At 45.3% G+C, this 24,481-nt stretch overlaps 1 long non-coding RNA gene across 1 annotated transcript in view; it reads left to right on the forward strand.

Moving 5' to 3' along the window:
- Positions 1-11,789: 11,789 nt before the first annotated feature.
- The window catches only part of LOC145660253 (uncharacterized), a 276,813-nt gene continuing 264,121 nt past the window's right edge, over positions 11,790-24,481 (forward strand). The window contains exon 1 of the long non-coding RNA XR_014126495.1: positions 11,790-11,949. This is a non-coding gene — a long non-coding RNA (uncharacterized LOC145660253). The remainder of the gene's footprint in view (positions 11,950-24,481) is intronic.

Here is a 24,481-nt window from a genome sequence, read left to right on the forward strand (position 1 = left end):
AGATCACTGCTTAACTCTTTGTGATTTGTTATGCTTGCTAGGTTATTAACACCATGCTCCACCTGAACTACAGGAGGATCTTGTTTATGCTGTTGTCGTGAATAAGTTACGTTTTATACCACGAACAGTCCACTATGCACGTGCTATACGCGAGATGAGAGTTTGGTGCCGTCTAGTCTGTTGTGTCAGCATGTCGGTAGCTGACGGTTGCCACCTTATGCCTACCGCACACCGAGTGGTGAAGGTGAAAGGGTGAAGTAGTTGGAAAAGAAGAGTCATCAGGCCTACGCCTCCATCCGTCATCCTAACCATTTTCACTCAGGCTCACCGCTTTCCTGGGGCCAACACCAACAAAACCTCCGAGCTTTGGGCCCCAGAGACCCCCAGAGATTTATACATTCGCGGTCTTTGCAAAGTACTGACAGAATTAAGCAAGTATTATTCTTATCAATCTCAGCTCTTGACAGATTCCAATAAACTTGTGACCTTTCAATTTGCCAGTGATGCATTGCCCTGGATGTGAGTTATAACCTGTGATCTGGGTCAGAGATAGGCAACCACTCATATTCATTCATCAAGCCTGAATATACTTTCCATCAATCAGTGCAAATGATCTGTGGAATTATTGCAGTCCACCAACGCGTAGGCAGTGTGGGTGGGGGGGTGGGGGTTACTCGCTGATAAAGTCAATAAAACAGGCAGTTGCGTTCAACACAAAAGCTGTTTGGTTCATGTTTAAGAGCTGTTTAGAAATTGACATTCAGACACCTGCGGGTTGGGAATATTCAAGTATATTTTTTCCTCCGGTAGCGTGCGATCTTTTGTTCTTGGTGTTTACAAACGGAACAAGGCTTCTGATGGGGCTCATTTGCTAGCGACTGCGGCCCATGGTCTGCACGGTTCCATGCAGGCTCGCAGCTGGAGGGCAGTTCTGTGTCATGAAAGGGTGATGGCACCAGACGAGGAGCTTCTGTTCCTCCCACTGGGCAGCTACTTCCACTCGTTTTCACACCGTGTATCTGTCGCGGGGGGGTGTTGCGGGGTGTTTCCATCAACATTTTCTGCCATCACGCTCCTGTCTGTTATGTTTTTGTGAGTCAGAGAAATTGCTTATCTTACCGTATCTTCTGGACATCTTCTGTACCCTGCCTACTTCTCTGCATATGGATGTTATAGAGAGGGAGGGAGTGAGGGAGGGAGAGAGAGAGAGAGAGAGAGAGAGAGAGAGAGAGAGAGAGAGAGAGAGAGAGAGAGAGAGAGAGAGAGAGAGAAGGAACAAGAAATAAGTATACAGGATAAAGACATGAGCTGAGAAAGTCTGTGCACCAGTGAAACAGAGTCAGACTGTGTGTGTGTGGTTGTGTGTGTGTGTGTGTGTGTGTGTGTGTGTGTGTGTGTGTATCGTAAGTCAGAGAGAAAGAAAGAGCACTTGTTGTGATCATAGATTGGTGGTGACCTATAGTGTTTTCTCCTTATCCCCTCAGTGCTGGACTTCAAGCCCCATTATCATAGTTAGTGCTGGGTTCGCACGGCTCTGAGGAAGACCACAGTACTCTTCGTCATGCACCGTGCAACGTTCCACAGCTATTTAAACTCATTCCACCTGCTCTCGTCACAATCCTCCTCAAGCAACAACAATTGCAGGTTCCGTAACTTCACACTTATCTACACATTACCCAGACAAGCTGAATATGTCAGTCGTGAGGTGTGTGTGGGTGTGTGTAATGTTTTTGAGGATTATTGAAATCAGTGGCATTTTGAACTCTGTATGTATGATGCTGTAGATATGTTTTCTTTCATCTCTTCCTGGTGGTATGCAGTTCTGTCCTGCAAATAACACCCATTAGAGTTAAATTTGAATTGAACTGCTGTTATCAGCCCACAACAGTGAACGCTATCACAGAAACAACAAGCAGAGAGACATGACCTCCCAGGCAGGATGAGGCTTCCGAGCGTGGCTCCTACTCCCCTGGTGCCGGGTGTGGCGTGGCGTATGTGTTGAAGTCGGGCTTTGTTCGTTCATGTTAGTAATCTTGTCTGTCATGTAACATAGCCATGGCCCAGAGACCTCCGCCTGTCTCCTACGCTGGTGTCTCTCTCTCTCTCTCTCTCTCTCTCTCTCTCTCTCTCTCTCTCTCATGGTATGTGTGCGTCTCTCCATACTGGAGTGAAACACAACTGTTCTGACACTCTCTCATGGTTCCTGACAGCCTTTTGTGAATCACATGATTCACACATACCATTTCTGAGACACTGCCATATTAGCTATGCTTTGCCATATAATAAGGCATTTATGAGCGGACAATAAACAGAATAATTACAAATCTGCTGTACTTTATTCACACCTTGTTGGGATTAGTACACTCCAACTAATGTTATTGATGAATAATTGTTGGTCGTAAAGCAGTCATAAATTTGATTGTTTCATAGCCTTATTTTTCTATATTAAATAATTTCTTCTTCAACATGATCATTATGAAGCTTTGTTACATTAATGTAGGTAGAACATTGCATAAGATTACACAACTTTACGTGAGGTCCATGGCACAGACAGTGAGAACATCACCCCACATCTTGGACAACAGCACACTACTGACTGCATCAGTGAGAGAGAGAGAGAGAGAGAGGGGGGAGGGAGGGAGTGAGAGAAAGAGAGGGAGAGGGGGGGGAGGGAGGGAGAGAGAGAGGGGGGGAGGGAGGGAGGGAGAGAGAGAGAGAGAGAGGGAGGGAGGGAGAGAGAAAAAGAGAGAGAGAGAGAGAGAGAGAGAGAGAAAGAGAGAGAGAGGGAGAGGGAGAGGGAGGGAGGGAGAGAGAGAAAGAGAGAGAGAGAGAGAGAGAGAGAGAGAGAGAGAGAGAGAGGGAGAGGGAGGGAGGGAGAGAGAGAAAGAGATTATAAAACCAATTAAAACAGCTAGCGTTAGATACTTTAACAATGTGGAACAAGATGCCAGTTCTTTGTGTTTCCTGGGTTTGAAAATGACAAATTGGCGTGGAGACCATGAGAACTACAGAGAGTGGTTTGGTGTGTTTTCTGGCCTGGGGGCTGAAACATTTCATCTGTCAGTCTGCTAAAAACATTGTAGGGGGTACAAGTGCTCTCTGACTGTTCTCAGCATTAACACAAAGCCAAACCAAATAGTTGGAACACTGGGTCTATAAAAACTAACATTCAGAGACGGCGTGCCATCAGGCCTTAAATTGGGAGTATCACTATGTATGTATATATATATATATATATATATATATATATATATATATATATATATATATATATATATATATATATATATATATATATACATACAGTATATAGCCATGGTATTTCAGAGCATCTCCGTCATGTCAGAGACATAAAACACAGAGAGTCTCTAAGCAAGTACAAGCTCAGTGATCTCTAGTGACACGGGAAAAAAACATGTTCTCACTGCATGACAGGTGAGACAGACAGAGCAGAGATGCACCTTCTCCTAGAGTGTGAACATTTTAAAAACATATGGAAAACTTTCACAATAAAAATACAAAATAAAATCTCATATTTCATTGATATGACCCAAAGGGGAAAATTTTAAATCTCTCTTGGAGCAGGGCACATGCAACACATCATCACCTGAGCAATGGTCAATGACAAACAACTGCAATGATGTTCCTACAACTGTTATCCATGTAATTTTCCACGTAATTCTTTTATCCAAGGAATTGGCTGCCTCTCTTTACACACGTCTTCTTTGCCAAAACATTATATTGTTTTAACATTTTATTAAAGCTATAATGGCCCGTTAACCATAATTAATGTTACAATTGATGTTTACTTATTATTATTATTATTATTATTATTAGCATTCATTGTATTCATTCACTTATTAGCACACTTATTTAAAATGTTTAAGTATATTTTCTGAAAATGTTCCCATTTTCAGTGCATTGGCAATGTTGTACTGCATACAGTCAGGTTAATAGAGAGAGAGAGAGAGAGAGAGAGAGAGAGAGAGAGAGGGGGGGGGGGTAACTTGGAGAGCTGAGGAGCTCAGGTGCATTCCCTACACCTGCAGTCAGACCTGCTGAGAGTCTCAGGTGGAGAACACCTTCACCACTTCATCATCTCACTGCTGAAGTACTGCTTCATTTCAAAGAGATCTCTCTGTTTCCCTTACACGGATCTACACAGAGCGTCACGTGCACACGATTAAGGCTCGCTGAGCCATGGCAACATCCTATCGCAGATTAGCAGATTAGCTAATTACACAAGAACTCACTCCGTTCATGGCCACGCTCTGCCTGGCACCTGTGCGGCCTCACCGCGACCTGTTTCCCCTTCACCAAAGAGAGGCTGGAGATGCCAATCCCCGTTTGAAGTATGTAGCAGCACCAGAAACCCCACCCCAGTGTGCTGGAGATGTGATGGAGATGTGATGAAGATATCAGGCATCGTAAGATCAAGTACTAGAGGATATTTGATCATCACATGAATGAGAAGAAGGAGGAGAAGCAAAGCAGCACAGCCATCAATTTTAAAGAACAGTGCTCCAAAAGAAAGTTGCGATAAATGTAAAGGCTTGTAGTAAGCATTCAATCCTGCACTTTTCTTAACATTGCCAGCTAAGAAAGAAGAATGAGCAAACCAGAGAAGCACGGTGCTGTAACACAAACAGGTCATAATTAGAAACAGCCAGACAAACTCCCAAAAACGTATTGAGCTACAAACAAGGTGACATGACTAAGTACTATGAGACAGGCACCGAAAGCAGGCGAGAATACAAAAGGGATTATTTATACCGAAGTGACGACGATCCACAAGTGAAGTACAGGTGATAATGAGGGGGTGGGGCCTAGAGCCAGCGTGGGAGGGAGCCAATCAAAAGAGTAGATTCAGAGTGCTTCAGGGTCGGTTGGGGACTCCAGTTTCAGCACTTCTTTTGCAAACTATTTCTACTGTTTCCTGGGCTCCACGACAGAGGAAGCAGAGGAAGTGTATGTACGTGATTGTATACCTTCGCAGAACTGAGTGTCATAGTGCTGTTTATGAGCTTTGTGTCGGAACAGTTCAATTAACGCACACTAGGGTGTTGAGCATGGGCATTGGGCATTGCGAGTTTTATTAACGGCAAATCCATAACCAGGGTCAAATGAACGGATAAAGCAGGGGAGCCAGATAACGGAACAAAGCCAGAATAAACAATATGCGAACTAAACGTGGGAAAACCAAAGAACAAAACAAAAACGGGCACACAAGACAGCACAGAGCACGTCATGCATTCAACGTTGTAACACAATGACCAACAACAAGACAGGGAAAAACACCCGGGCTTTAGGAGCAGGTGAAAGTAAGCAGACAGATAAAAGCACGACGGTACAGGAACGGAGCCAGAAGAAAAGGCACACGAGACACAGTCGCAGGCGGTGTTCATCTGCTACTGAATGTCTAAAGGGGTTCTTTGACCAGTGCTTTAAGCACTTTTTATGCCTTTGAAATCTACATTCTGAATCTTTAAGTTATATTTACACACACTAATGTGTATGTTATATATATATATATATATATATATATATATATATATATATATATATATATATATATATATATATATATATATATATATATACACTTTAATCATATGGTGACAGATCATTATGAGACATTGCTGCTTATCAAGTCCAATGACCTCATATACTTGTAGATGCTATTAGTAAGTGAATTACACTAAATTTATGTGCATCTTTTAAAACATTGTGTGCTAGTGTGTACTTCCAGTACAGAACCGAGAACAGAAGCCCCCCCACAGACACTATCGCACTCATCATCAATAGGCTGACAGTCATCTCCCACCGGTTTTATAACACACACAGTAAAATCGCTCATAACTCCTTTTGAATCGTTCAGATATCATACGTTACTCACGCAGAGGTAAAGGTTTCTAATCACATATCGTATATTACAGGTTAAAACTTTCATTGTGTAAGAGAGTGACCTCACTAATACCACTCACAGCCCGTTTGCATATTCCGCACTACAGTTACATTTACGCATATGACCTGATTCATATGACCGATATTCTTATTATCCATATGGCCCGTTAGGATTTTGTATGCGACTAATAGGCCAGTGGATGAACTGGTCGCTGTCGCTAAAAGGAGGTGACAGGTGAAATAAGAGTTTAGTCGGCTGCTAAATCAGCCATCAGCCGTTAGGGTTCGTTGGGAAGGTGATGTGTGCGCAGAATGGTGAGGGGACATGGGGATGCTAATAATAGCGATAGCACAACACGATTGAGAATGACAGGGAAAACGAGAGTTACCATATTAACTCCACAGCGATGCAACAGCCTGCACCTTCAGCTCAACGGAAACGGCGTAAATCGTGTGGACTAAACCAGGAATAATAGTGATGCCCATTGTAGCTCTCTCTCTCTCTCTCTCTCTCTCTCTCTCTCTCTCTCTCTCTCTCTCTCTCTCTCTCTCTCTCTCTCTCTCTCTCCCACACACACACACACACACACACACACACACCGGTCTTTGTTCCCTCAAGGAGACCTCCTCTTAACGGAATTTGCAAATGTTTCAAAACCAATGCAACCGTTCTGATATGCTTAATTTGTTTCACTCTATTGATTGCCCTATAAACAGGTAAACATGTACTCATGTTATGTAATTCTGTTTTTGTGAAAACGTTCTTAAGTCTTTCTGTACTTCCTATGTTTTACATCCTGCAATGCTTTGGTGACTAGAGCAGACGAACTGGAGGGGAAAAAAAGTTAAGTAATCTTCAATTAAAAATGTAAAGAGTAATAAGTGTTCTTCTGGCACTATGCCTGATTGGTCTATTCTGAATTGGACTGTTCTTTTTTTGTTCCTCATTGGCTGTTTGAGTGGCAGTTAAGCTGTTGGTTTCAATTTCCTATAAGTATCCACGTCGACTTCATTAGAATAATGTTCAACGCTTAATTAAATCTCTCCAGGAGGTTCACAAAAACTCCCATAGATTAATATGATTAATCTGAGAGTTTATCCATTCACATCATCCATAACAAACAGTCTGAGGTAATTAACAGAGTTCGTTATCTAAACGAAATTAAACTTGTTTTTAGTTCTGCGGTGAAGGGCGGTTGACCCTAACCCTGGAGTTTCAGGGCTTTTTGTGCGCGTTCCTCGCCGTGTCTCCCCGGCCCGTGTGTTAGGCAGTAAGTCTTTAAATAGCACTGCTGTGACCCCGGCTACCGGCGCCTCGGGCGGTGTGCCACGCTTACCCCGGTGCTCTCTGCATCAGGCTTGTCCTCCTGAGCGTCGGGAGACATAATGAATTAAGCAGAGGTGCTGATGTCCCTCAGCCACATCCAAGGAAAGGCGCAGCAGCCCGAGCAAGGTCACCTCTGTGTTCCCCTTCCTCGGCACGGCAACTCTGAACGGGCACGGACCCGGCCACTCTGTTTGTTTGTTTGTCTGTCTCTCTGTCAGCCGGCGCTGGGAGGCCATGCGCAGAGGAACACCGCTGATGTTCCCGTCAGCAAGAACATGTGAGCGTGACTGGGACCAGGGGCACAGCTGGAGTTGTTTATGCTTTTCTTTGAACATATTTAAAATTGTTTACCTCATATCATTTATTCTTTTTCTTTGTGTGCATGTGGGTTTGCACATGCGAGTTTTTTTTTTTTTTTAGGGTGTAGCTTTAAGTAAAAAAATTTTTGGAGTTAGCATAGCCAGTTTTACGTCTGTGTGTGTGTGTGTGTGTGTGTGGTGAATTATTGAGTGTTACCACAGGCTTTTATGAATTATTAGTGCACTACAGGAGCCGATAAGACCATGTCAAGCAGATAGAAATCATAAGTCAACTTACTGTTCTCCCAAAATAACAGCCAACACATCTTTAAAGCAATGAACAGACTCAGTAAATGTGTACACACACACACACACACACACACACACACATATACATGCATGTGTTGAGTGTGTGAATGTGACCCTGCAGGGATTTTGGTCTGCTAGAGCACTGGCGGATCAGTAGCTGTGTGTGTGTGTGTGTGTGTGTGTGTGTGTGTGTGTGTGTGTGTGTAGCATGGAAGCTCAGACGGGCAGGATTAATCTTCTCCCCATAGAACTCTACTGCCCCCCCCACACCATACACATACACACACACACACACATACTCTTGATCTCACTCACACAGACACATACACACACTTTCAGACACCCCCCCCCCCCCCTCCACTGGTCTGTTTCTAAGACAGCAAGGAGAACACACTTCCTGAATGCAGCACTAAACGCGGGAAACCAACCAGACTCAGACTACCCTACCTCCCTGCCTGCTCTGATAACACACACACACACACACACACACACACACCTCTAGCTTGGACAGTGCCAGCTGGGTGGCTTTATTTTGTACAAACTGTGCATTTATGCTGCAGTATAATGAATAGTCATTCATATGTGCATTATCAGCAGAAGGGTACAATTAGCAAGGCTGCTAATGGGATGTATGCTAGTCCAGTTTATTGCAATTAATTTTGTTATTCCAGACTGATTAATTTCTTTTTAAATAATATGCTACATATGAAGAAAGAGCTGCAGTATTCTGGAATAATAAAATAATTATTCCTAGTCATATTGCATCATAGAAACATTCTTTGGATGTGCTCTGAGTTTTGGATAGCAGAGAATTTGTTTTTTTAAACACACTTTTAATCACACTAATAAAAACACGGACTTCTTTGCAGTTAAGAATGGCAATTTTCCATGCTGGTCGAAGTAACCTCCATGATCTGTGTCAGCATGTGGGACCGTCATCCTGGAAGACGGGATGTGACATTGGCACAGGCTTACTCTCCGCTCTCTGCGGCCAGCGACGGATTTCAGCCTGGCCGTGTCGGACCGACAGCTGCCGGGTGGCGGGAAGTCGGAGCCTCGCCACTCGGCACGGATGGGAGCTCGGGGAGTTCCGGGAATAACGAAGAGCAGCACTTCATCTCTCCGGGTCGCTGGTTACAAACGTACCGCTTCCAGGAGGGGTGGAGGGGTGGGGGACTGATAACGAGGCACGGAACTCCGAGGTCTGTCCTCTGTCTCTTCACACACGCCATGGTGATGCCCCCGAGCCCGGGACCGTCGGAGGGCACCCGCAGCCCCTCACTGAGAGTCCGCACCTGCTGTCCAAGCACTTGGGAAGCGGTGAGCTGCAGCGGGAATTCTCTCCTCCCCTCTCCCCACTTCCCTGCCTGAATTGTAATAAATCCGCCCCTTTGGGGTTCAGATTCCCATCTTTATGTTCAAGCGTCTGTGCTCTGCCCTCACGGGCCCCGAGTACCTCAAAGATCATTTTGTCACAACCATGTGGCCCTAGTTCCAATGACCTTCCCAATACTACCCTACTCATTTCACTTTCTTTTCCAGGACACGGAAGGGTTTTTTTTTACTTTCAAAATTGGCTGCTAGCACTTTCAGCGCGTTTGCAACTCTAATACGACCATGGAAGCATCCAGCTTGCTGAATTTAAATGTTTAATCTGACGTTTATTTGCAGTCTGGTAGGTTTGATTTGAATGATGCAAATCTTGGGAAGTATTTTCCCTGGACCGAGCCTGTCAACAGCCACTGATTTACAAAATCACAGTCCATGAAGGAGGGCTCTGTGTTTGTCTGTCTGTCTGTCTGTCTGTCTTACTCTCATTTTCCTGATATTCCGCGTGTTGCGTCCGATGCCTTTTCCTCTTGCCGGAAGCATGGATTTGTACAGAGAACATTTTAGATGGTTCACAGTTTTTATAGCGACTGCGCTCTCTGCATTTCAAGTGGTGCACCACCATCACTGAAAGTCCACTGTGACGTGACATTAATTATTTAATCAAACAGCACGTGGGCGCTTTCTTTTAGCCTTGACGTTACATTGAAAGATGGTAATTCCTGCCTTTTTAAAATGTACTTTTGGTTAAACATCTTGCATATAGTTGGAATAATTTATACTTTTTCAAAAACATATTTGAAATATTATTTTAGGGGAAAACTAAAATAATTATTAGCTGTACAATTTTCTTTCCGTCTTTTTTTTTTTTTTTTTTTTTACAAATCTGTGTGTACTCTTTAATTAGCATAAATCAATTTGTTCCCAGTGAAATATATTCAGACAATTAAAAAAAAAAAGACACTGACTTCCTTGAGATTTTTTTAGTACCTTATTTGATGTCATGAATTTTTGTCTTCCTCAGCTTGAGTCTCACCCACAGAAGACAGCACTGCTTCATCGCTACAAAGAGTTCTGTGCTCACCGTAAACCACCGTCAGCTGGGCGACTGAGAATTTCTGAAAGAATAGGAAAATGTCTGGATGGCCCACCAAGCAGAACTAACTAAGGGCCACTGGACAATGCTGTCTCCTCTACAAACAGAAAGGAAAGATGCCTTCTGAGAGAGCGAGAGATAGAGCGAGAGAGAGAGAGAGAGAGAGAATAATTCTCACGTTTCTGGTTGTTCAAACAGAAATTAAGTTGATTTCCCTGACACGAATAACCATCTCATTTGAACGCTGAAAGAATTGGGAATTTCAATAACGCTAAAGCGTACTTTATTTTCTCAGTTTGAGACGTGTCTGCTAGTTGTTCCCTGTTGGGCGGTTTCAGAGGCTTACAGGCAATCTTCAACGTTATTACTCCAGCCTCTGTTTTCTTGTTACTGCAAGTTTATGAGGATAGTCGCTGTGTATTCCCAAAATGCTACGTACAAAGAGAAATAAAACTCATCCTGGCATAATAAACAATTTGATTTTTAATAAGCACAGCATGACTGGGTGTTGCGAAGCTTTTAAATGCACCCAGTCTGTATAATGAGAATGTGTCACTGTGGGACAGTTAAACCAATATTACAGCCAATGCTGTCTTTGTGTGGTCTACCTGGGCTTCAGACGCACCCCTCATTCACAGGCTGTGTAATGTCACCCTAGTGCACCACTGGTGTCTTTCTGATAAATAAGGAGATAAATGAAAAATAATTATAATATTGAGATTCTATTATCTCAGTCAGAGATGGGAAGGGTATTCTTTATTTTTAGTGGGTGCCTTCTGTTTATCGTTGTAGCCTATGCCCAAATCAGGGTAAAAAAGAAAAAGAAACAGCCAAATGTTTCTGAAGGGGTCACGTCGTTAAGTCATAAATAATAAGCAGGCCTGCATCGAAAGCTCTCTGAAATACAGGCCACTGAAATGTGTCCGGTTTTGCAAGCAGCTACTGTAGCAGAATGCATCTCACTTGATTTATTGTGGAAAAAAACCCAAAAAAAAAACCATTTTAATTGGACACACGTGCACCCACACCATGTGTTATGTTTCACTGTCACGAGTCAGTCGATCTCCACCCGTCACAAGTTGCATCATAAAACACCCCATACTTTTTAAAAAGATGCATGCGAGTTTCGGGGGGGGGGGGGGAGCATCTTGTGCCCAGGGTTAAGCTGTCACGAGACCGAAGTGTCTGATGTTCAGGGGTTAAAACAAAGATGCGCACGAGAGAGTCGCAGTTTCCCTCCAGACTGCGGGCTGCGTGTCGTCCTGCGTTCATTCTCTCCTCCGTACACAACCCGGTGGTCAGCGCACGCTTTGCGTGCTTTTCCTCCCCCCCACGGAGGCAGTGTTGCGTGCCCCTGCGTGAGCAAGCGTCCTGCAGCCACACCGGCCAAAGTTGGGCTCGAGCAGCAGCAGCAGCCGTAGGCACGAACAGCCGTTGGCTGACTGCTCTCTCCGTCACGCTCCACTCTCGGTCACATTTTAGCATCGGCGATTAAGCCCGTTCCCCCCCGGTCTCACGAGGGAGAGGGGCAGAGCGAGACGGTACCTCTCGAGACGTTCATCTCGCGCGGCTGCTTCGTTTCTGCCGCGCGTGCATCGAGCACCGGCGTTCCGATTGCGCGTCCACAGACCCAGAACGCGCCCCACGAGGCACTTTCATTCTGCGTGGGACCGACCCTCGGAAAGGTAAAAGTTGCATTTTGTCCGCGCGTTTCGCGTCATTTTGAGCATTTGTGAACACGAAGGAGAGCTGGCGAGGGATGCAACTGCAGGTGCGCCACCTTCCCATTCCGTTTAGGGTTAGCCTTGATGTGACGCACTTTTTGGGGTATCCAGATATAACGCGTGGTAACAGTGGACGTATTTTACTCGGTCAGGTGCGTGGACCTGTTGATGCCAGCGCAGGGTTCGCTCTCACGTGCGTGTCTGTGTGTGTGTGTCTGAAGCATCTCCAGGTCTCAGTCCTGTGCAGAAGTTTCTTGGTGCAGCGTTAGACAGTACGTTCTCGGTTAAGATCGCGTGTGTGCTCGTATGCGCGGCTCGTATTGAACTGTCGGCACCTGGAACCCAAAGTAACGTGGTGTTTATGTGACCTCTGAGCGGGCTGCACGGAATACCTGAGTATTCTGGAGGTGCGGAAGGCCTACCTGAAAGTGCGTGTGATGAACCCGGTGTAGCGCTCCGAATTTACGCAATTACGCAATTTATGCCGCCACTGGATCTGTTGTCTTTATTTAGTTCAAAGTGTAGCAACTCCCCCCCCCCCCCCTCTGAGCGGACCTCTCGAGCCTTCTTAGCTCATAGTTCTGTAAGCATTATTTTAAAAATTAGGTTTGGCTGTGAACTGCCATCCCACTGTCACCATGTGTTTGTCGGTGCACTGTACTCGCCCAGCTGAACTTTTCTTTGTCTGTCCATCCAGAGGACAGGACCAGATAGGGTGCTTCTTTATCTGTAGCAAACCACCACAGTGCAGCATTTTAATGTAGTGGGGGACTTTGTCACCTGAACTAAAACTGGTTCGAATATCCGAATCAGGCGCAGATTTTCAGGCCTTTGTGAATTTTTATTTTTCATTTTGTCATCATTACTCTGATGATGCGTCTTTGTGACTGTCATGTGCTGGGTGTTTCTGGAGGAGCCGTATTGAATATCACCTCGTATGGCTTCCTGAGGAACCCAATAGCACTCTTGGAGGTGTTGTTTTTTTTTTTTTTTTTTTTAATCTAGCTGATTCAAGACCAGCTTTATTGAAATTGGAGTGCATCGCACTGAGTTGTTTTTCAGTAATGACTGATCATGAGCCCTGATCCTGTGTTTAGGTGTCCGCGTCCTTTCAGCAGGTTTTATTGCCGATAATGGTGATGGTGATCTTTACGCTACAATACCTGGCAGCAGGCCCAGAAACAGGTGCCAAACAACACAATTAGGAGATCAATAAGGTGAGAGAGAGAGAAGAGAGAGAGGGAGGGAGAGAGAGAGGCTTCTGAAGGTAGAGAGGCACACAGAGAGGGGGATAGAGATATTGTAATTAAGGACAAATGAGGGCAGAGAGACACCAGAGAATGCCTCCTGCAGGTAATTTGTTTTTTATTGAATATATTTATCAACATTAAATGACTTTTTTATTTTGGGAAAATGAAAGGAACTTCAGCGATGGCTCTTTGTGTACATAAATCGCATGATTGGAGGTAGCAGAGAGCAGCTGGTGAGTTTAGCAGCATTTCCCAGCGCTGGTCCCTGATGGATTGCAACAGTGCCTCTCTCATTGGGATTGATTATCAATATGCATCATTTGTTTTCTTTATTACACCTTTCCTCATTTAGAAAGAAAACCCAGGATTTTAATAAGATATGTCACACTCTTTATAATATTTTGTCTCGTGCAATCCTTATTGTCAAAAAAAACAAAAAACCAACCAAACTTCCCCCTTTATAACTATATGGTTTAGACTTGGTCATTTTGGCCCGAGTGTACAGGCCTTTACAGAGACCCCACGTTGAGAGTGTTTTCAATGAGCTGTTGGTCCTGTTAACAGCGCACAGGTGCCGTGCAGGCCGTCTACGCTATCAGTGTTACGTAAAAGCTACCAGGAGATCATTTCTGATCACTGACGCGCGTAATACAGCTATTTCACCATCGTTGCACATATGATGTAGTAAACACCGGGGCTGAGTGATACACTTGTCCTGTATGTTTTCCAGTGTTACGAGCAATTCAGAGCACCATTGCAGAGGGCAATAAACATAAATTTAATATATAAAAATGTATTGTTAGGGAAAACAGAGCATTTTTATGGTTCTTTTTTTTGTTATTATTTAAAATAATGTTCATACTGTGGTTTACATGGAGTGTTTCACATTATATTGGCTTATTTATGGTTTTTCTCTCGTCCTTGAGCGGTTGGTCCCTGGTGAACAGCAACATTCAGTTGTTGAAGTCTATAATTTTTTGTTTTATTTATGTTTTCAATTTGCTTAAAATTCTATTAGCATTTCAGAACGCTTTAACTCTGCCACACTTCAAAGTAAAAATGCAAACTTTCATCCACATTAAACAAACAAACATTCTCTCCTTGATCTAATTCATTATTCAATTCTGAGCACTAGCACACTAATCAGTGACCCTTTACGGAACTCAGTTTCCCGTCTAATTAGTAGACACACTCGCACCCAAGAGAAGAGTGACAGGACTTTTTTGCTAAACAGCACGTTTCTCTTAGGTAGCTCGTATACTTGCACTGCTAAGTACATGTGCATGGTCTGGTTTGTCTTTGGGTAAATTTGCTGGCACCTTTGGTTAGATAAGTCATTTGCCATTGGCTGCTGTTATCTAGTTTGCATATATACATCGTTGTCTTCCTTGTTCAAGCCAGCTTTCGTTGTACAGAGGCCTTGTCTCTGTTTTTGCATAGATTGAGGAAACTATACATAAGTCCCTGCATGCAGGCACTTGCTAGATCACTGTGAATGTGCTAATCTGCACATAAACCTTGAGCTCTTTAAACTGAAACCATGTTGATATTCTGCATATATTCACAGCATATAGAAAAAAGGTTTTTAATAAAGTAATGTTTTCTCATGCTTACCAAATTGTAATGAAAAATTGTACCGTTTTCTACAAGTGCCATGATGAATAGCCATCAGTATTGTCTAGCTTTGGTATCAGACACCATTGCCTCTGTCCAGCTGCGGCGCTCACGACACACACGCGACCGTGGAGACCGTTTAGTGACCGCCCCATCCACCGTATAGGTCCATATCAAAGTGAGATCTAATGGTTTAATTCCCTGCTGTGAAGCCCCAGTCATGTTGGCCTTTAGCAGGTGACGGTGGGGATTAGAGCTCTTATCGACCACACGGGTCCACCAACCTTCTGCGGCTCCTCTGAAGATGTTTAACTGCAGCTGGAGATCCTTCTGAGGGCCCGTGGGAGACCACTCAGTCTTCACTGGTGCATCTGCTTAGTCAAGACTGTAACGTTTTAATTACATTTCGTTAATGACCTACGTGAGGGATGGAAAGAGCAGGAGAGAAGCGTGCACTGTGAGGTTCTTCACTTCTTTAATCCCTGACATTTAAAATCTCTCCTTCCACACACTGTAGATACATGCTTTGATACGTGCGACTTTTTTCTTTTTTAACCTGACATTAAAGTGGTCTTCTCTGACATTAGAGCACGTTGGCAACTGAAGATATCACACAGTGCTTCTGTGTGCCAGGGTCCATCTGCCTGGACAAAGTGGCAGTAGTCTGTGGTCCCCAGGATGGGGTTTGACGTGTAGGGGATGAGTCCCAGCCCTTATCAGAAGGCCACCTCAGTCAACCACATCCGTCTCCGTTTAGCAGCGGAGCAACTCGTCACTCTTTTGCTCTTTTACCCTTTCTGTCGTAGCAGCAATCCTTTCTGAGTACTATTTAAGAATTGCATTTATTCGAATGCTTTTGTTGCATATTGTAATTATTTGCACATAAAAATGTAGTACTGAAAATTTTTTATACAATTGGGTTAATTAAAAAAATGTTTAACAGTGCTATCTATCTATCTATCTATCTATCTATCTATCTATCTATCTATCTATCTATCTATCTATCTATCTATCTATCTATCTATCTATCTATCTATCTATCTATTCAGTTGTAACATTAAAAAAGCACCTCACCATCTTGCCTTATTGGTATCTCACCCTTAAAAATTCATCAAACACAAAGAAGGAAGGGGGGGGGTGAACCTGATCTAACCGCACAGTAACGCAGAGCTGATGGACAGCGACGTGGTGCTGAAACAGCTACACAGCTGTAGTCAGAACACTAAACTCTACAGACAGCACCCAGCGAAGGTTTGCAGTGCTCGGACCAGACCACTGTGCGGGTTTTGCATATTGCACAAGACCCGGTATGCCTCGGTTAGGGATTTAAAGTGATTGGTATGCCCCATTCAAGTCTACTGGTGTTAGTGTAATGTGTAATAGATTATAATGTTATAGTATACAGGTAAAACTTGGAAGGTGGAGATCGAAAATGGCCTGCTGTGTGTGATCTGACTTAGAGGTTTTTAGATTCACTGAAACAAATTTACGTGTTGGAACTCCCCAAATTTAAAATGCTGTGCACAGACTCCTGATCAAAATCTGTTTATAGATTTATAGGTGGTGCAATTCTTCTCCTGTTGGCTTAGCAACTTAAACTGAAGCTGGTACCGCTTAGAGAAATGAGTCAGATGGCCATGTAATTCTACAGTGTAGCTGGTACATCTTTTTTTACTGATAATGAGGCTACAAGCAGCTTGTCCCTCCTCACATCAGTGGCCAAAAAGCAATGAGGGAAGGACAACTCTAGGTAGCTTTTTAATTTTCTCCTGGAAACCAGCTTTGTACTGACAAGTTCACACGTGTTAAATTGGCCAAAATGTTGCCGCACAGGTTGCTAACCTTGATGCAAGCCAGCGCGGGGTGGAGGAGGGTGAAGGGTTGTGAAATGTTGGCTCTCTCCACCCAGACTATGGATATGAACTGTAATTCAGCGAGGGCCAAGAGCCAGGGTGCTGACACACGTCTCCTGGGGTGGAGGTCATTGTGCTTTAATATCTGCCCAATGAAGTGGCGTGTCTGTGTGTGTGTCTGTGTGTGTGTCTGTGTGTGTGTCTGTGTGTGGGTGGGTGGGTGGGTGGGATTGTTAAAGGGAACTAAACTGTGTTTTAAATGGTTATGCGCACTGGATCATAGCAACAGCTGAACTCTGCAGTGAGATGTAGATCCTATGAAGAGCTCTGTGTGCCTTCAGCGTTCAGCAGTTAGACAAATGTCGAAAAGCTGTTATTGGCACAAAGGGAAGATGTTGTATCCTCTCGCTGATGACATTGTGCTACACTCAAACAGTGAGTTAATTATAAGTTGAAAAAGTCTTAATTGTCCAATTAGTGGTTCTGTGTCTGTAGAGCAGCGTTCAAGTGCAAGAAAGAATCTTTTGATCACCTCAATGGATGTGTGAGTTTGAAAGGGCCAGAAAATGTGTGTGACAGACGTGCCTACAAACCAAAATCAAGGACCCCGTCCTCAAATCTCCGCAGCGATACAACCAGATCGCCTGGCTCTCGTGCTCCTTTTCTTTCCAGTCTGGTGGGGGGGGGGAAAGGGAAAATTTTGGTTTGGTGTTTTGTGTTCCAATCTTTGAATGAATCCTTGTAGCTGAGAACAGATGACAAATTGATTGAAGCCTGAATTGATTAATTTACCCCCCCCCCCCCCATGCTCACTTACAATTAACAGCCTCAAAGGGAGTGCAGGCTGGGATGTGAAGGAATGGCATTGGAAGTGGGCACTGGCAACCGGAATGAATAGACCAGCAGGAACAACCATGCACAAAAGCAGGCATGGATGAAAAGTCAGATGAGTGCAGCGTTGTTTAAGAGCACATACCTCTGCCTGGTATTTTTAAGTGTTTGCTTTTTCTATTCTCTTTCGTATTTAGAGGCTTTTTTCCGCTGTGGGTGCTGGCGTCCTTGGGACGGGCCGTGACAGCGCCCTCCTGAATAGCATCATGCGTTTTGTTCAGGCCAACTGGAGAGGCTGACACACTGAATGTAATGATGTTGGAGATCTGGCTGGCAGATGGGATTGAGTGATGGCTCATGTTTGTTGTTGTTGTTGTTGTTGTTGTGTTGTTGTTTGACCCCCCCCCCCCCCGGCTCATGTTTGGGAAGTAAATATATGGATGCATCAGATTCCCACTGTCAGAGCTATAATGAAAAACTTGGTTGTGCATTCAAACCACTGTGTTAGTGCTGCCCATGTTGCGGAAGCTGCTCCGTATAGTAGAGCCCACATTTGGGTTCGGATGTTTGTCACAGTGTCTGAAAATCGGATCTTGGACACATGAATACCCAAGTGGGCACTGGCTAGCTTTTTGATTTGCATTGTGTCAGCAAAACCAGCATCCAGTGATGGGGAGGGAGAGTGAGCCACCTGCTTTTGGAGGGCTGAGTCTGGGTTGGCGTATCGGAGCTTCGCCTTGTTGCAACAGCGCCTGGGCTACGTGGGCATTTAGCAACTGGGGTGCGTTTGAAATATTTAAGTTCGTTAAAAACACACGGAATCTCTCGGCGAGTAAAAGTCCCGTCGACGTGTTCAGAGCCGCACCGAGCATCTTCCGTGAGCGGTTTGCTGCCTATTCTGCTGAGATGCAGTAGCGTGTGGGGGTGAAAATTGGCCTTGCCTTGGGTGATAATGCGCCGTGAGCCTTCTCCGTTTGACACGAGCGTTCCGTGTGTAGTCTCGGTCGGCTCTGCGGGTCCTGCTCGCTTCTCCCCCAGAGCCTCTCTGCTCCCTCACCCCTGCTTCTCACACTGCCTCCCTCAGCGAGGCGAAAACCAGCTGTCTGTCACCATCTGCCTCATGTTCAGCCCGGGCTTGTCTCTCGAGCCCAGCTGTGAGTCATGCCAGCCCACTTCCCAGCACCTTTAAATACACAGAATGGGGGGCGGGGCAAAAAACAAACAAACAAACAAACAAACAAACAAAACACCAATTATGGAGTCATCTTCCTTCCTTCCTTCCGTCCTGCAGTGAGAGGCGTGAATGAGATTGTGATTGTTTTAAAATTAGACCAGAAAGTGTTGGACATTTTTGGATAGATCGCTGAACCGGATTGCAGTGAAATTGGTATTGAACAATGCACACTAAGAACTTCAGAAAATGCTTTGCATTATTCTTGTAAATTAAGTGATATGAAAATGATAGCTGCCTTAGTATTTAGTAAAAAATAATCAAGATGCACTGTTGATTTCAGTAGTGTTTATTTTAACATCTGGAGTCCAAAACAATATAGGGGTATTTATGTATAATACCAATTGCTGAAGAAAAAATATATATTTTATAGAAAATCTGTATGTGTTTTATATAGAATATTTGATAAGTGCATGTTTAATCCTTGTGCTCTGGTCCTGTAATTGGGTTCAATGTGAAGCCTGAATCCGTTTAAAAGGTTCTACTAACTTTGTAGTGGAATGGCATGTCTCTACTGAGCACTCTATCCGAAAGATTTGCATAATGGCCTACATAGATTTTACTTTGTCTAAATAAGTGTCTCTGTGTGTGTGTGTGTCCAACTCTGTGTGCAGTAGCCATCACTAGCATGTCGGTCTTTTTGGTCTCCATAGTGATCACCATAGTGATCAAAACATTTCCGGTGTGGCTCACATCAGAAAAGTTCACAGCCAAGTCCTTGTGCTGCACATGCCGCAGCGCTTCAGTGCCCATAACCAGTTGACCCTTGGCTCTCTGCACCTCTGAATTCTCTCTGATTTTTCCTAGATTGTGCTGCAGTTTTTAGTGCTAGGTTTTTTCTCTTTCCTGGCGTTTAGAAAAGCAAGCGTTTTCCAGTGGAATCTATGAAAGATCCCTTTCTAACATGGTGCACCTTTAAATAGCAGGCTGTGGCTGCACTCAGCGAAGGCTGCGAATGAAAAATCCAAAAATTCCTGTCTGTGGCTTCTGGACTTCAGTGGGAAGCAACTAACCAATGTGAGAATATGGACCAAAAATATTGCATTTTTTAAATAGAATTTATAAAGCCTTCTTTGGTAAGTTTAGTTGTTATTCCTTCATATAGGATTTGCTTCGATTGTGTACAAAATATAGGCAACACGCACAACTTATTGGATTTTCAGTTATGAATTAAAGAATGCCAGGTCATATCTGTAGCATATTAGTAACCGTGACAGTGCATTATTTAAGCACAACTGGAAACAATCTGGAAACACTGTGTGTCCAAATTTTTAAATTATTAGATTTTTCTTACAGATATATTGTTTGTGGTAAGATGAAACTGGATTTTGTACAGAACTAATTTTTGACCTTGGTGGAAAACACTTAGATTTCAGAATTTAAGTTTAAAAAAAAAAGTATATTCTTATAAAAATAAACAGATTTCTAGAATATTTTAAACGTTCCCTTTTACTCTTTTTACTCTGAGCCTGAAAAATCAGCACTGGCCAACTCGGGATCTGACGCTCACATAGGACATGCTCCTAAGGCTTACGGCCGCGCGCGCGCATGTGCACGTGCGTGTGTGCATGTTGGAAGAAGCTGAAGGTAGCCGGTGCAGCGTTCCACTCCACATTCCCTCTCCTGCAGCGTCAGGGTCTCGTATGCCCATTCCAAACAACTGGAGTCCTCAGATTGTGTCTTGCAGCTGTGTGCGAGCTGGCTGGAAGGCTGGCAGTTTTTCACCTGAGGCGGGGGGTGTGGTGGTGTGGGTGGGGGTCTTTGCTGTAGAAAATGGACTCGGTAAACAGTGAGTGAGTTGCATGGAGAGCCAATGAGGAGGGGCCTGGTCTCACAGCTGGGTGCGATACTCTTACAACTCGCTTGGAGTTAATTGCATATCTGCATTTTTTTTCCCTCCAAATTTTCCCCATTGACCTTGAAAGCAATCTACCCTGAATATTTAAACATGTTTGCTAATTACCTTCTAGTCTTACTGGAGTCGAGCCTGCATTAAAATACTAAATCTAAATGTAATAGTATCCCGAACAAGCTTTTTTTCTCGATGCACAGGTGTCCGACCGGGTGCCTCGGGAGTGGCGCAGGGCGTCCCAGTGGCTGTGTCTAGCATAATCACAGCGAAGCTTTTGATTCCGCAAAACCGCGGGACGGAGGGGCCAGTGATGGCTCTGGCCTGCTCGAGCAGTGCCCCTTCGTCCTTAATCCGTTCCCCTGCTGCTCTCTCTGTCTCTCGTCACCGCCCCCAGCAGCACGTAATTACAGGAGAGCCTCCCCAGCCGGGTCGCGGCTCAGTGGACCTCCAGCAAGGCGGCACCGGCTGAGTCTGGGTTAAAAGGAGAACCTTCTTCCCCACACAGCTGGGTAGAAACAGACTGTCAAAATGTCAGCCCTGTCGTAGCTTAGTCCTTTTGAAATGTCAGTTTCGCGCAAGCACAGCCAGTGGCGCGCATCCCGCTCCGGTTATCCGGGTTGTCTTACATCGTTGCCGACGCCGCGATAGTAGCGCTAAATTGAGACTGGTGGGTAGGAAAACGACCGGTGCAATCCGCGTACCGTGACGGATTCACAATCCAAGACAGAGGGACGGAGGTTATTCCAGTAATCGTTACTACAGTGGACAGAAGAAAAGTCTTTAGTCGTCGGGTGTTTTTGTGCCGGCACACTAATTCCGTTTGGCTCGTGCATGATTCCCTACAGCAGCTACCAGCAAGGCTCCTCTCTGGTCTACGTGTGTTCACTAATAGCCTGCCTGGACTCTCCGGGCTGCCCAGCCGGGCACGGAGGATGGTAGAAGCTGTCACAGAGCTACACGGGCATTGTGCTGCCTCCTCCGCTCATCCTACATGTCACTCCAGTGTTTATGCTGAGTGGTTATTAATGTTGACCTTGGAGGAACATGTCAATATAAAGACTCGGAGACAGACCTCTCCTTTTTTATTGATGAGGATAAAAGCCAGAGAAGTGGATGGAACAGAGGCGCATTGTTGTGTACGTGAGATTTCTTGCCGACCCTCTAGATGTGAAGCTATAGTTCTAATTCAGAAATGAGTAATTACTGCTGAACTTGCCTGGCTAATAGTGACCTACAAAACGAGGGAAATGGGAGCAGTGCAAACGAAGTGGCTTCCTAACCAAGCTCAGTTCTGCTGTCCTAATATAGAGCCTCACATACTGCAGACTCTCCACTGTAGACTGTCCACTGCAGACTGGAGACTGGCCAGACAGTAGGTTCTCCACAGCAGACTGTTGAGTTTGTTTACTGTCGGCTGTTTGAGATTTCTTCTTTCCCCTCCTCTTTCTGTTCACTCAAATGTTGCCATATAACCGTTGCCAAGTTCTCTTGGCTTGCCAAACAGTAGTTTAAGTTCCTGAGCCGATGATCAAATGACAAATAAAAGAAAAGCTCTCGCAGGCAAATGAACAGTAAACATTTTCATTTATTTTCCTTCAAAAAGGCTGTGGGCGAGCAGATATACGGTAGTGGGAGTTGAAACCACACTGGTTTACTTTTAGACTGTTCCGTTAGCATTCAGAAAGTGGTGGGTGCAGCGTGCAGTTGTCGCACTGGACGGTGCACTGGGACTCGTTGGGGCCCTTCACAGCGACGGTTGCCGAAGGATGCGAGCCCACCACTTCAGCCTAATGAATTTAATGATTTTGATATTTTGGAATAATTGGTGAGCACTTTACATTTCCAGCCTGGGCTGCATGGAAATGTGCGTCTTCCGAAGGGATTGTCACTAAACACACGGTTGCTGATACTTGTTCAGGATTATTTGGGAATAAAATGCACTTGGCATCGGAAATGTCAAAAACCTGTAAACAGTATGGCTACATTTGTAGAGGGAAACGCCTTCTAATCTTAAATCTAATGTTGGAAAAGCTTCACAGTTGTACCTGTGAGGACTTAGTTCATTAGTTTTTAAATATTATAATAACACATTTATGATTTTTTTTGTTCTTGCTCTCTCTCCCAAATTAGTACCAAACAACATAGGAAATAAGTAAGGAAGTGAAGCCAAGTAACAGTTACATTACTGAGGGAGATGCTCCAATCGACATGGATGAAGAACACTGAACACATGATATCCAGATAAATTCTTTCCCCAATTCTGAATTTTAAGTTTGTTTGTCTTTTTTGGAGGCCTTTTGCTGTAAGTAGTTTGTCATTATCTGCTTTGCGCACATCCCATCACTGGTACAGCACGCGTTGTTCGGCCGGCAAGACACAGGTGACATGAGTGTCTTTGATCAATTGTTTTTAAATCTGTATGTAATTCCATTTGCGCTAAATTTCCACAACTCCGAGAGCAGTCGTCTGTTACTCGGTATCGGTTTACGCCCTTCCCCCAGCGCTAGCCTCTAACGACGTTAGCTTCAGGACTAAAGTGGTCATTAGCTTGGCCTTTTTCCCCTTCTCTTCTTCCCCAGCCGTTGGCCGAGCGATGCCGGTTGGTAAATACTAATGCATTCCTCCATTTCTGTATTACGTTCCAGCTGGACAGCAATGAATCAAAACATAAAGCATTTTGAGACTCGTTAAGGGAGCATTATACGAGGGGACGCGCGCGGCGCCCATGGGCGAGGCCAGGAACCTCCGCTCGGAGCTCAGCTAGGTGGTTAAAAACGGTCTCTGACAGCATCAGCTGGGGGGGGGACTGCGGGCACTGCGGGGGCTGCCCCATCGCAGTCATTAGAGGCCACGGTGGACCTGGGCCAGTAACTCCATCCCTGCGCGTTCGAGGCGTGAGTGGGGCCCTGTGAAGGCCTGGTCTGCACAATCACCCCCGCGGGACACGCTGCTCCACGCAGAGCAGAGAACACCTGCACGCGATTGGGTTCGCTCTCCCTCCTTTTGTGGAAAGTGGAATACTTCATTATGTTTTTAAAAAGGATCCAGTAACGGAGGAGGCGGGAGTTGAATGCGGGGGGGTGACGCGAGGCACGCGTGTGAATGCGGGGGGTGACGCGAGGCACGCGTGTGAATGCGGGGGGTGACGTGAGGCACGCGTGTGAATGCGGGGGGTGACGTGAGGCACGCGTGTGAATGCGGGGGGTGACGCGAGGCACGCGTGTGAAAGCGGGCGGTGACGCGAGGCACGCATGTGAACGCGGGGGGTGACGCGAGGCACGCGTGTGAACGCGGGGGGTGACGCGAGGCACGCGTGTGAACGCGGGGGGTGACGCGAGGCACGCGTGTGAACGCGGGCGGTGACGCGAGGCACGCGTGTGAACGCGGGCGGTGACGCGAGGCACGCGTGTGAATGCGGGGGTGACGCGAGGCACGCGTGTGAAAGCGGGCGGTTGACGCGAGGCACGCGTGTGAACGCGGGGGGGTGACGCGTGTGAACGCGGGGGGTGACGCGAGGCACGCGTGTGAACGCGGGAGGTGACGCGAGGCACGCGTGTGAACGCGGGCGGTGACGCGAGGCACGCGTGTGAAAGCGGGGGGTGACGCGAGGCACGCGTGTGAATGGGGGGGGTGACGCGAGGCACGCGTGTGAATGCGGGGGGGGTGACGCGAGGCACGCGTGTGAATGCGGGGGGGGTTGACGTGAGGCACGTGTGTGAGTGCAGGGTTTCTTTTGTTTAGGGGATTCAGAGGTATTGGATTCTCATTTTCATGGGTTAGCAGTGAAAAACTCTCCCTTATATATATTTATGTGTGTGTGTGTGTGTGTGTGTGTGTGTGTGTGTGTGTGTGTATTTGCATT

The sequence above is a fragment of the Electrophorus electricus genome, chromosome 12, assembly GCF_041902795.1.
Source record: "Electrophorus electricus isolate QZ-2024a chromosome 12, ASM4190279v1, whole genome shotgun sequence".
Lineage (NCBI taxonomy): Eukaryota > Metazoa > Chordata > Actinopteri > Gymnotiformes > Gymnotidae > Electrophorus > Electrophorus electricus.